A 13,357-nucleotide genomic window follows, 5' to 3' on the forward strand; every position below is an offset into this window, starting at 1 on the left:
TCCATCTCCCTGACAGAGCGGGCGATATGGGTCAGTGGTGTGCCCACCGCGACACAGTCCCACCTCAATCGGCACGCGCTGGCCCTCACCTTCTCTGCACCAGAGGGTTTCATTCGGCCCTCCGACTCGCGCACATGTTACAACTTCTTCGCCCGTGTTTCAAGACAGGTCGGGTGGCTAACCAACATCGCCTAAGACCCCAGGCACCCTTTGTTGGCCTCCCTGCCCGGCTCCATGACATAGTCGAGGCGCACTGAGCACAGTCTACCACAGTCACATCGGGAGCTGTGTCTCCCGTTGCTGCCCCAGCGACCCCCAAGAGGGGCCAGGAGAGTTGCCGGAGAAGGGCACGGCAGCGGTCAATCTCCCTCAGCCCCGCAGACACAGCAAAACTGCTGTCAGGGGGCTGTAACACTCTGCTGGTGCAGAGAGCCACCTGCCCCCCGGGGCCTTCCCAGCTGGTCGCAGTGCAGTGCCACAGAGGAAATGTGCCCTGCGGGGGCCGGATGTATCTGGGCCTCAGGCCCGCGAGGGCATCCACTGTTCCAGGCGACCAACCTGCCTGCTGTGTTGAATCCTGCTGGCGGACTGCACAGACCCCACCAGTTTACCTCTTGATGGTTTCACGCCCTCTTGAACGCTCTCTTCAAAGTTCTTTTCGACTTTCCCTTACAGTACTTGTTAGCCATCCATCTCGCGCCCGTATTTAGCCGTAGATGGAGTTTACCACATGCTTTGGGATGCATTCCCAAGCAACCTGACTCCAAGAAGATCTGATCCCGGCGTGCCAGAGGCCGCTACTGGCCTTACACCGTCCGTGGTGTGAGTCTCGATCAGGACTTGAGCACCCTGTCATGGTCATGAAGTCAGGGGCACAGGCATGCAGGGGTCGCATGCACAGGAGACGTGGGTGGACACTGGCCTGGCGCCAGGCTCATGAACAAAAGTAAACAAGAACATCCATTTAACACCAAAAAGCATTTATTATGGACATAGTGTCGTGAATCTCCCCCCGTCTCACCTGAGATCGCTTCTTGTAGGGATCCGCGGGAAGATTCTTCTTGCCGGCGGATCGGGTTTTGTACAGGCCCGCACGAGTCTCTGCCGACTCCAGCGTGCGTTCAGCGTTCCAGGATACTCGCGGCTTCAGGATGCCCAGGAAGGAAGAAGCGGTCACAAGGATACGTGGATTCCAGGAACAGGGTGGAAAGGAGAGGGTGGAAGGAGTGGGACTAAGGGTCTAGGAACTTGGATAACAGAAGGGTTCGTCAAACTGCAAAGTACACGTCTAGTCACTACCTGTTGATAGCGTTGAGACGCGTGGGGGCGTGGCATATTTATGGGACGTACTACGTCCATCGTGAAGGCTGGTGCGAGGCGTGTCATGTGATACGGCCATGTTGGGAGAAACAATGAATGCAAGCCCCGCCGCGATAAGGACCAGGAAGTCCAGAAGGGGTGCGTTCTGTGGGTCATGACAGCATGCCTCCTCCGAAAACCTGTCCCACAAGGTTTGCCCGGGTGTATGAGATGATATCTTCTGAGCAATCGAGAGGTGTTCAGGTTAGAAATTGGTTCCCAGTTTCTTTCACTAGGGGGATATCCTTTCCACTCAACCAGGTTTTGAAGTTGACCCCGTTTATACCTGGAATCGCATATTCTGGATACTTCATATTCCAGTTGGTCGTCCACAACCACAGGATTGTGTCTGCAGGATTTCCGGGAGGATCGGATGTAGGGTTTCAATAAAGAAGTGTAAAAAACTGGGTGAATTTTCTTCCAGGAGTCTGGTAGCTTGAGCTGGAATGAGACTGGGTTAATGACTTCTTTTATGGAAAATGGCGCATAGTACCGGGGGGCCAATTTGTTTGGTCGTAAATGTCGTGGTAGTAGTTTCGAGAACAACCAGACTTGATCACCAACTGAATAAGAAGGCCCTGGTCTTCTCTTGGAATCCGCATAACGCTTAGTGTGTGTTTGGGCCTTTTCTAAATGTTCTTTGGCTTCCTTGTGTATGTTGATGAGAGTTTCGATCCAGGAGTCGATGGTAGGTACTGGCGTAGGATGTGGAAGAACAGAAGGTAAAACTGACGGGTGGAATCCTTGACTGCAATAGAAGGGGCTGGTCTTGACTGCTGAGTGATCGGAATTGTTGTAGGCGAATTTAGCCACAGGTATAAGGAGCGACCAATCATCCTGTACCTTGGTGGCGAAACAACAAAGGTATTGTTCCAGGGACTGATTTACATGTTCCGTAGCTCCGTTGGTTTGTGGGTGATAACCTGATGAAAGAGCACGTTGGATTCCTAGAATGCGACAGAGATGTTTCCAGAATTGTGAGACGTATTGAGGACCTCGGTCTGATATGATCTTGGAAGGAAGTCCATGAAGGCGGAAAATGTGTTCCAGGAAGATTCCAGCGAGTTCTGATGAGGATGGTAGTTTATACAGGGATGTAAAATGAGCCATATGAGTGAACAAGTCAATGGTGACCATGATAGTCGTGTAATTCCACAATGAAGTCTGTAGTGATGAATTCCCATGGCCTTGTCGGTAGTGTAGGTTGCAGTAGGAGACCCGCCGGTCTCTTGTTATCGTGTCTGTTTTGACTGCAGATAGAGCAGGCTAGGATGTACAGTTGTACGTCAGTCTTCATTCTAGGCCAACAAAATTGTCTTTGTATAAAACGGAGAGAGTGTTGGTGATGCCACGATGTCAGGAGTGGAGGGTATTGTGGCAGAGGTTTATTATCCTTTGTTGTAGTTTCTGTGTGGGGATGACTACAGCGTTATCTTTGAACAAATACAAATATCCGTCCTTGGTTCTCAGATTCCATTGATTCTTCCTTGAAATATCCTTCCAGAGCTCAGAGGATTGGGTTTGCATCCGGACTTCTTCTAAAAGACTGACTGCTTGAGCTACAAAAATCGTGTGGGAAAACATCTTGGGATAGGCCCGATCTTTAATATTTTCGTAATCAGGACGTCGAGATAAGGCGTCAGCAATTATGTTTTGTGATCCAGGAACATGACCATGATGTGGAACTGGTACTGGGCAAAGAAGAAGGCCCAACGGGCCTGACGACTGTTCCTACACTCCAAGGATTGTAGAACTTGAAGGTTTCGATGGTCCATGCGAACCTGGACTAGATGTCTAGCTCCCAGGAGTAGATGTCGCCATTCTGTGAAGGCTTGGCGGATGGCTAACAGTTCCTTTTCCAAGACGGAATAATGTGTCTCACTGGGAGTCAGGGTTCGTGAAAGGTAAGTCCAACTTGTCCTCAAATTCTTGCTTCAAGACTACTTCTATGGCGTAGTTAGAGGCATCTGTCTCCACTAGGAATGGCCGATTAATGTCGGGTTGGGCTAGGATGGGGGCTTGAGTAAACTCTGTCTTTAGGCGTTGGAATGCCTTGTCTTGAGGTGCAGACCAGAGAAAGGGAGTGTCTTTCTTCAAGAGAGCGATGATCGGTTGAACAATCTCAGAAAAGGTGGGTATGAACTTCTCGGTAGAAATTGGCAAGCCCCAGGAAGGATTGAACTTGTTTCATGGAAGTGTGAGCCGGCCAAGATAGTATGGCCTTTACCTTCGAATGATCCATACCAATTCCTTATGGACTAAGGACACATCCTATATAATAAACAAAAGTAACGTGAAACAGGCATTTCTCAGGCTTGGCTAGGAGTCTGTATTCACGTAGTCGTTGTAAGACTGCCTTTACATGCTCTTCATGCATTAAAAGTTCCTTGGAGTAAATCAAGATATCATCCAGTTAGACGATGACGAAGAGAAACAGCATGTCAGAGAACACCCTATCCATGAATCGTTGAAAGACTGCAGGGGCATTAGCAAGTCCAATCGGCATGACCAGATATTCGAAGTGTCCAACAGGTTTTCTAAAGGCTGTTTTCCATTTGTCTCCTTTCTTGATACGAATCAGATGATAGGCACCTGTGACATCCGGTTTCGTGAAGATTACAGCTCCTCTCACCGCTTCCAGGATATCCGAGATCATGGGTAAGGGGTAGCGGTCCTTGAGGGTGCATTGATTTAATCCACGATAATAGAGGCAAGGTCTAAGTTCCTTGGTGTCCTTCTTGGGAACAAAGAACAGCAACGCTCCAGCTGGGGATTTCGATGGTTTTATGGTGCCATTTTCAAGGTTGGTATCCAAGTATTCTCGGAGGGCCTTTTTTTCAGGTTTGGATAGGATAAACATCCTGTCATACGCAGCCGGGTCGAGTGGCGGATACTTCCGCATTGGAGGCTCCGGCGCAGACTGTAGTTCCAGCACGTTGCTTTCGCTTACGTGCATCCGCGGTCTTGTTCTCCGGCAGCATGGCGGTCGCTGGGAGGTATTTCAGCCTCTCACTCCCAGCGATCGCTGCGTTGCAACCCCGTAGTTTTTTGCTTCCTGCTTTTGGGTGAGACCGCTAGTTTTTTCCTTATTGCGGCTTGGTCCGTGCTTTTCCCTTCGCCTCTCCTAGCTTCTGGCGAGGCTTTTTCCTCTCTCTCTCTCCTCTCCTTAGTTTCACTTTGGCTTTCTTTCAGCTTCCGCGGCTCTCTCAGGCCGCCGGCTCGAGTCTCTCTCGCTACTCATTCTTGCGAGGCGAGGGCTTCCTTGTCTCTGCCCCTATCAGCTCACGTCTACCTCCTCCAAGCCTCAGTAGCCGATTACCCACTCTTCTGCAACCACTGGAGCCGACGTACCATCAATCTCCTTGGAAGACTCCGGTTTGGCCTCGTTCCTTTCAAGGGTTTTTTCTGCCATCAAGGCTTTTTCCCTTGTCGCCTGCTACGGGAGAGGAGTCCCAGGACTGCTTGTTTCAAGCATTCACTGTGACTTCCTCTCGTGGTAGACAAGTGTTTTCGGCTACGAAGAGAGACTTCTGCTCACGTCGGCATCTCAATACAGAAGAGTTGGAGGATTACCGATCAGGTGAGGAGAGTGGGGAGGAGAGGGAGACAAAATTGGACAGTTTGCAATGCCAAGAGAACACAATGTCGGCCGAAGAACAAATCCAGGAACTCTGGAAGGCGGTTCAGGGCCTGTCACAAGAATTACAGACGGTTAAGGCTGAAAACGTGGTTCTGCGACAACTTGCCACGACTCGGGAGGTTTCGCCTGCTGAACTACCGATAATGTCGCTCCCTTCGGGGAAGTTTGATGGTTCGCCAAAGAAGATAAAAGAATTCATGGAGGCTTGTGTAGTGTACTATACATTTCGGCCTCGTTCCTTTGCTACCGATCAATCCAAGGTAGGCTTTTTGATATCAAACATGACTGGTAACGCCCTTTCTTGGGCCACGCCATTGGTGACCAGTGCCAATCCCATATTACATGACTTTGCCGGGTTTCAGGCATTACTGCAACAGACATTTGAGAGACCGGAACTAACCTTCACTGCATGTGAGGATTTGTTGGATGTACGGCAAGAGGCCTCAGATGTTCTAACCTATACATCCCGATTCAAGACTCTGGCGGCAGGAGCGGGTTGGCCGGAGCAAACCCAGTACGCCATCTTCAGAAGGGGCCTAAGAGAAGAGATTAAGGACGAGCTTGCCAGGGCCTCTCGTCCACCGACTTTTGCCGATCTGCTATCATCCACATTGCAGATTGAATATCGTCTTCAAGAACGCCGAGCAGAACACCGCAAACATCGTGTTGCGACAAGCCCTCATGCATCCAATACATCTATGTCCTCTTCTCACGCCTCCTCCCACTCCCTCAAAGAGCCAATGCAGATCGGAGCTACCAGGGGTCCGCTTTCATTTGCTGAGCGAAGACAGAGAAAGGAAAAGGGACTTTGTGCCTATTGTGGGTCTGAGCAGCACCAGCTTAAAGATTGTCCGGTGGTTCCAACCAGATCACAGGGAAACAAACTTCCTCGGCGCCAGTAGGGACTTGGTTCCGAGGATCAACTTGCAACCTATTTAGTCCTTATGTTTCTCTCTCCATTTCAGCTCCCAACACTTTGGAGGATTCCAGGTTGATGGTTATTCCTGTACGGATTGAATCCCGGGGAAGGTCTATAGATGCCCTAGCCCTCCTGGATTGTGGGGCGGCCGGAAACTTTGTGGACACTCTCTGGGCAGAGAAGGTTGGCCTTCATAGGGTAGCCCGCAAAGAAGATCAAAAGGTAGAGGGTGTGGACGGATCTCCCCTCTTGTCGGGTCTTATAACCCATACCACGGAGGAACTAGGAGTCACCATCTTCCAACATCGAGAAGTGCTCAAATTCGATATCATTGGAGCAGCGCACTTTCCTATAATTTTAGGAGTTACCTGGCTTCGCAAACACAACCCTCAGGTAAACTGGACTAGCAACCAGTTCAGTTTTTCATCTCTGTTCTGCAGACAACATTGTCTCTCAGGACCATTCCAAGGTGAGCACCTTACTTCGACGGTGTTAACAAGTAATCATGTGGGAGTCCACTCATTACCACATTATTGTTTACCCTATCAGGAGGTCTTCAAGGAGACTATACCTGCGGATCTACCCCCACACATGCCTGAGGATTGCTCTTTAGAGCTTGAACCTAATGCTTTAGTTCCTTTCAGCAGGATGTTTTCCTTAACCCAAACTGAGAGACAGGTATTAAGGAACTACTTGGATACCAATTTGCAAAACGGCCTTATTCAACCTTCCAAGTCTCCGGCAGGAGCTTCTTTGTTTTTCCTAAGAAAGAGGGACTCCACCGATTTGCGTCCTTGCCATAGATTACAGAGGACTTAATAAGGTTACAATCAGAGACCGCTATCCCATGCCGCTCATATCTGAGATCATAGAGGCCGTACAGGGGGCCCGCATTTTCACCAAACTGGACCTTCGGAACGCATACCGTTTGCTTCGTATTGCCAAGGGAGATGAATGGAAGACGGCCTTTCGCACCCCGTTCGGATTATACGAATACAAAGTAATGCCATTCGGATTAGTGAATGCCCCGGCCATTTTTCAGCGATTCATGGATCGATTATTTTCCGATCTATTACTGGTTACGGTCATCATCTATTTGGATGACATTTTGATTTACTCATCTGATTTGGAATCCCATATCATTCATGTGACTCAAGTACTGGAGCGCCTTCAACGTTATAAACTTCTGGTCAAACAGGAGAAGTGCGTTTTTGCAGTCCCCTCCGTTCACTATCTCGGATACATTCTCTCGGAAGAAGGGATTTCCATGGATTCAGGCAAGGTCGCTGCTATACTCGATTGGTCCTCCCCAGACAGTGTAAAGGAGGTACAAAGATTTCTAGGTCTCTCAAATTTCTACAGGAGGTTCATTCCAAACTTCTCAGAGATACTACTTCCCATTACAAGACTCTTAAGGAAAGATTCAGGGCCTTTCCTATGGTCACCCGAAGCTGAACATGGTTTTAGGAACTTAAAAAGATTGTTCTGTTCCTGTCCGATTCTTCCACATCCGGATCAAAACCGACAGTTCATTGTTGAGACTGATGCCTCTGCCATGGCTGTAGGGGCAGTTCTTTTACAAACCTATGATGGTGTGGAACATCCAGTCGCCTATCTCTCGAAGACTTTGTCTCCCAGCCAACTCAACTATTCGGTTCTAGAGAAGGAACTACTCGCCATGAAGCTGGCCTGTGAGGATTGGCGACATTTACTGATGGGTGCGCGTCATCCTTTTCTCATTAGGACAGACCATAAGAATCTCAAGGCATTACAAAACATGGAGTGTGTTAATTCAAGGCAAGCCCGATGGGCTTATTTTTTTGCCCAATACGACTTTCATATCACCTATCTACCAGGTATCTCGAATAAAGTCGCAGATGCCTTATCAAGGAAGGAGGTTCCTGGAGACTTTATCCCTCATTCTCGAGAAGCTATTTTCAGAAGAAACAAGATCCTGGTACTTGTCAACGTTTTCTTTCAAGAAGTGAAGACCGCGTTGGCATCTGAAAGATGAAGTTTCCTAGGTTACGAGGAGGGAAATATACCGAGAAGGAAGGTTTAGTGTTTTTTTTTTTTTTTCCCAAAAACATTTTATTGATTTTTACAAGATAGGATATTACATGCAACAACGCAATACAGGTCAATATAAACGTTTATTAAAGCCTTTATAGTCTATTTCGAGTCGTAGAATGGAGGAGAGAGTGGGTGGTTCCTGAATGCGGCGGTTGGGCGGGCGAGATCTGAGTGACTATTCCCCTATGTTCTGGAGTGTTTGGGGACCGGTCGGGGATTAGTAGAGGGGGCTGCATTGGAGCCATCTGGTGAGTGGCGGCCTCCTGGTGAGGGTTGGGTATTTGGCCGCGTAGTCAAGGAAGGGGTCCCATATATTTAGGGTTCTATTTAAGGAGTCAGAGCGGATTGCAGTGATTTTTTCCGATACTGCAATCTCCCAGCATTTGGCCCACCATAGGGCAATTGAGGGGCCACTTTTGTCTTTCCATAAGCGAGCCATTGTGATCTTCGCGGCCAGTAGTAGATGGTTGCAGAGGTGGGAGATATGGCCTGAAATTGGGAATGCTCCATCGCCGGTTTCGCCCAGAAGGACGATGCCTGGGTCCCATGGAATTGAGAGGCCGGTTATTTCCTTAATGTGCTTCAGCACCTCTTTCCAACATATTTCTGCCTTTGGGCATGTCCATACTAAGTGGTAGAGGGAACCGGGGGTTTGGCAGCCTCGCCAGCATGAAGCGGTAAAATCCGGGTTGGCTTTATTGATTTGTGTGGGGGGTGATGTAGTATCTAAAGCACAGCTTATAGCCTCCTTCTTTGTTCGTGACGCATTGCGAGCTTTTATGTAGTCTGGTCCAAATTTGCTCCCAGCTCTCTACTGCTATTTCCTGGCCAATATCCTTTTCCCATTCCGTCATATATCTTTCTTTCTTTGCTGGGTCCGATCTGTCGAGGAGTCGGTATATGGTGGATATTCTACCTTTGTTGGTCGGGGATGTAAGCGTGAGTTCCAGGGCTGTTGGCTCTCTCAAGCATTTGTCCCGAGTCCTTCTGTGGGACATCCAATGCTTAATTTGCGAGTATCGGAATCTTTCCCGTTCACCCACTCCGAATTTTGTTTTACACCTCTCGAAGGTGATGGGGGAGCCCTCTTCCATGAAGTCGCTGGTTTTTGCCAGGCCCCCTGCTATCCATGCGTGGAATTCTCGAGGCGGGTTACCAGGGGAGAAGTCTGGGTTGTTCCAGATGGGAGACATAGGTCCCAGGTAGCTGCGAAGTCCCCATTTCCGCGCTGTGGTTTTCCAGCAATGGGTTGTGGTGGTCGTGGCCGATAATGGCCCTGAGTTGGGTTGTGGTTTTAGTGTTGGCAGATGTGGGAGATCCTGTAGTGGGACCGGGCACCAGGATTCTTCGATTTGACGCCATAATGGTGGGTCTGCTTCTTGCACCCAGGCAAAAGCATGGGATAATTGAGCCGCTAGTGAGTATCTGGCCAGGTGAGGGACTCCCATTCCACCTAGGGGTTTGCTTTTCGTCATGATTCGTTTGTTGATCCTGGGCCTCTTCCCTCCCCAGACAAATTCCATTAATTTCTTCTGTAGTGCTCGTATGGCCGGGGGTGGGATTTGAAGTGGTAGGGATGCACATTGATATAACCATCTGGGTATTAGGTTCATTTTCACGGCTGAGATTCGACCGAACCATGAGATTTCTTGTTGTTTCCATCTTTTGAGATCGTTTTGCAGCGCCCTGAATATTTGTGGGATGTTTTTTGAGTATAGGCGCGTTGGATTTCCGGTGATCTGTACTCCGAGGTATTCTATGGCGTCTTTGGCCCAGGGAATCAGTGAGAGTGGGGCGAGCGCGGCCATGTCTAGGTGAGATAGATTGATGGGGAGTGTTGAAGATTTTGTTAGGTTGACTTTAAATCCTGACATGGTGCCAAATGTCTTAATCTCTTTCCATAGGGTCCCCAGGGAGGTTGGGAGGTCCGTCATTGTTAACATCACGTCGTCAGCGTAGAGTGCAATTTTATACTCAGTTTCCCACCTGGATGCCTTTTATGGTTTTGCTTCGTCTGATTCTGGCAGCGAAGGGCTCCATGGATAGGGCGAAGACCAGGGGCGAGAGCGGGCAGCCCTGTCTAGTGCCTCTAGTGATACGGATGTGGTCGGATCTCGTGCCGTTAACTTGGAGTTGTGTAGTGGGGATTTGATAGTTGGCCATGACCCATGCTGTGAAGTTAGGGCCGAAGCCAAAGCGTTGGAGGACTTCGTGTATGTATCCCCAGTCCACTTGATCAAAGGCTTTGTGGGCATCTAGTGAAATTACAGCCATTTTTGTTTTGGATTTATGAGCACCTTCAATTAGGTTTAGTACTCGCCGTATGTTGTCGTGGGTCCCTCTGTCAGGGATGAATCCTGTTTGGTCCTGGTCGATTAGGCTTGGGAGAGTTGGGCCCAGTCTTCTGGCTAGCACTTTGGCAAAGATCTTTCCGTCATTGTTCAGTAGCGATATGGGCCGATAGGAATCTGGCAGTTCGGGGTCTTTTCCGGGTTTGTGCAGCAGGATCGTGATTGATTCGGCCATGGATTTAGTGACGGTTTTCGTAGATAGGAAGGAATTGAATAGGGTAGTTAGTTGTGGGGCTAGGACTCTGGCGAATCTTTTGTAAAAGGTTGCGGTTAGGCCGTCTGGGCCTGGTGCGGAGGGTTTGAGAGCTTTGATGGCTTCGATAATTTCTTCTACTTCGATGGGGGCCTCCAGGTGCTCCAGGTGGTCGGTATTGCGGGGCGGTAGAGTGTTTAAGTATTCTGGTAGGTCTTTTAGATTTAACGGAACGCTGGACATTATAGAAGTATGGTATCTCAGTAGTTCGCTTATTTTCTCGGATTGGGAGAAGAGCAGTTTTCCATTTCCCCCTCGTAATTTGAGTATGTTGTTCCGACTACGGAGCGCTCTTAGCTTCTGTACTAATATTCTATTTGCTTTGTTTCCTTTGGCGTAGTAAAATTGCTTTGTGTACGCTAGGGATTTGGCTGTTCGGTCGGCGCAGTGCATTTCCAAGGCTGTTTTTGCCTTCCTCAGGGCTCGCTCGGTTTTCCTTGAGTATTGCCTTTTTAGCTGTGACTCATGGAGGGCTACTTCCTTTTCTAGTTTGGAGGAGGCTATGTTTGATATTCTTCGCTGTTTCGCTCCGGCCCCTATTGATACGCCCCTAACTACCACCTTCATTGCGTCCCAGATTGTGCTGATGGGAGATGTTTGTGTGGTGTTCTCTTCAAAGTATTTTATCAATGAGTCCTCAACTTCGGCCCTTATACTCATGTCTAGGAGGAGTGAGCCATTCAGTTTCCAGTACCTTTGAGGGGGGGATTTCTGGCCTGAGATGGCTATATTTACAGATATCGGGGAGTGGTCAGAGATCATGCGTGTGCGGATATCTGTGTTGATGACACAGGGGACGAGGATGCCAGGGATTAAAATTGGGTCAATTCTTGAGTATCCCTTATGAACGTTGGAGAAATGTGTATAATCTCTTGTGGCGTCGTTTTGTATTCTCCATGCATCTAATGTCTCTGTTTCTTTGAACAGTTTAAGTAAGGCGAGGGCCTGGGTGTAGTCATTGTTCGTGGCGGGAAGAGATTTGTCTAGCACTGGGTTGGGGATGGTATTGAAATCCCCGCCGATGAATAGGTGGCCTTCACGGAAGGATAGGATTGTTGGTAAGATGTCGTTTAAGAACTTGCTTTGGGCGGAGTTGGGGCTGTAAATTGAGGCTAACGTGATGGGAAGTTCTTCGAAGATGCCTTTGAGAAGCAGGTAACGGCCTTCTGGGTTTCTTCTTATTGTGATGTTGAGGAGAGGAATTTTGTCGCTGAGCAGGATTGCCACCCCCCTTTTCTTTGAGCCAGAAGTGGCGAAGAAGGATTTTTTGTATCTCTTGAATTTTATGCGGCGTTCATCCTCTGCGAGTAGATGTGTTTCCTGCAGTAGGACAATGTCTCCGGCCAGTTGTCCCAGGCGGTGTTCCACCGATCTGCGTTTTCTTGGTGAGTTCATCCCCTGTATATTCCAGGAGAGAAATCTTAACTCACTTATGTTAGTCATCTTTGGCGGCGTGGCGACGGGGATGCATCGTGGGATTTATCCCTGGGCTGCACTGTGGGATTTGAGTAAGGCCTGTTGAGTGGAATGAGTTGTGGGCTTGTTTTCGTATGTTGTTGCATGTTGTATTGCAGAGTCTTTGAATGGCTCTGGGGACGGTGTATAACCGTGCTGCGTGAAGCATTCTTGTAAGTTTCTGGACTTTTCCTGTATCTTTTACTTTTTTCCCAATGTTGAACTGGTAGATGGAACTTCTACCTATTGCCACTGGGGAACCTGTGGCACCAATGCGCTCGTTGTGGCCAACTGGGCCGTCGAGGTGAACCGGGTGCAGGCTCGTCGAAAGACCTGCCTCTGTGTGTGAGCGTCTAAGTTGCTTGCGATGATATCAGAGGGTCTTAATGCTTCATTTGGTCTTAGGAGACCATTGCTTGAGGCAACCATTGTTTTCTGGATTGGGGAGATGCCGCTGTGTGCTCAGCCCCTGTCGCCGTCTTTTTTCCGGGGGCCTCTGAGTCTGCGCCGTCTGTTGGACTTGGACCATGACCCTCCTGGGGAATCGTCTCGGGGAGGGTGAGCTGGTTCTTCCGGCACTGCGCTGGGGTCGGCCCTGCTTATGCCCATGAGTTTCTCCGCCTCTCTCAATGACTGTATTTGTCTCTGCGTTCCGTCCCATTTGAATTTCACTGAAGTGGGAAAACCCCAGTGGTATGGGATTTTCTTCTCTTGTAGCCAGGTTGTCAGGGGTCGCATTGCTTTCCGTTTCAGGAGTGTTGCGCTCGCCAGGTCTTGATACAGGGAGATCGTAGACCCTCTGAAGGTGATCTGTTTCATTTGCCTTGCTTCACGCATAATGTCCTCTTTTATCTGAAAGAAGTGTATTCTAGCCAATACATCCGGGGGGAGAGTGGACGTTTTCCTTGGAGTAGTTCTGTGCACCCGGTCCAATTCTAGGGGGGGAAGCGTCTGGGAGGGTGATGATGAATCGAAAGAGATCTGATATGTAGGCTTTCAGGTCTGGTTGCGGAATAGTGGTTGGGATGCCTCGGACTCTGATGTTGTTCCTCCTTGATCGATTTTCAAAATCCTCCTGTTTTGTCTCCAGGATGTTACATCTTGCTTCGAGGGCAGCTATCCGGTCCTTGTTATGTTCATCTTCGAATCTTTGGTCACAGACTTCGGCTTCGATTTCGGCGGTCCGATGTTCCACTTCCCCCATTCTTTTGTCAAGTGTGTTTATTTTCTTGGTGATTTCCTCAGAACTTTTTTGGATTTCCCCGGTTAGGGCTACCAATAGGTCTTGCAGGTCCGCTTTGGTAGCA

At 49.0% G+C, this 13,357-nt stretch overlaps 1 non-coding gene across 1 annotated transcript in view; it reads right to left on the minus strand.

Moving 5' to 3' along the window:
• LOC138505201 (28S ribosomal RNA) overlaps positions 1-1,030 on the minus strand; it is a 3,603-nt gene extending 2,573 nt beyond the window's left edge. The window contains exon 1 of the ribosomal RNA XR_011280039.1: positions 1-1,030. This exon is cut by the window's left edge and continues 2,573 nt beyond it. This is a non-coding gene — a ribosomal RNA (28S ribosomal RNA).
• Between the last annotated feature and the right edge of the window lie 12,327 nt (positions 1,031-13,357).

The sequence above is a fragment of the Ambystoma mexicanum genome, chromosome 11 (assembly GCF_040938575.1).
Source record: "Ambystoma mexicanum isolate Mex_15411 chromosome 11, UKY_AmexF1_1, whole genome shotgun sequence".
In the NCBI taxonomy this organism is placed as follows: domain Eukaryota; kingdom Metazoa; phylum Chordata; class Amphibia; order Caudata; family Ambystomatidae; genus Ambystoma; species Ambystoma mexicanum.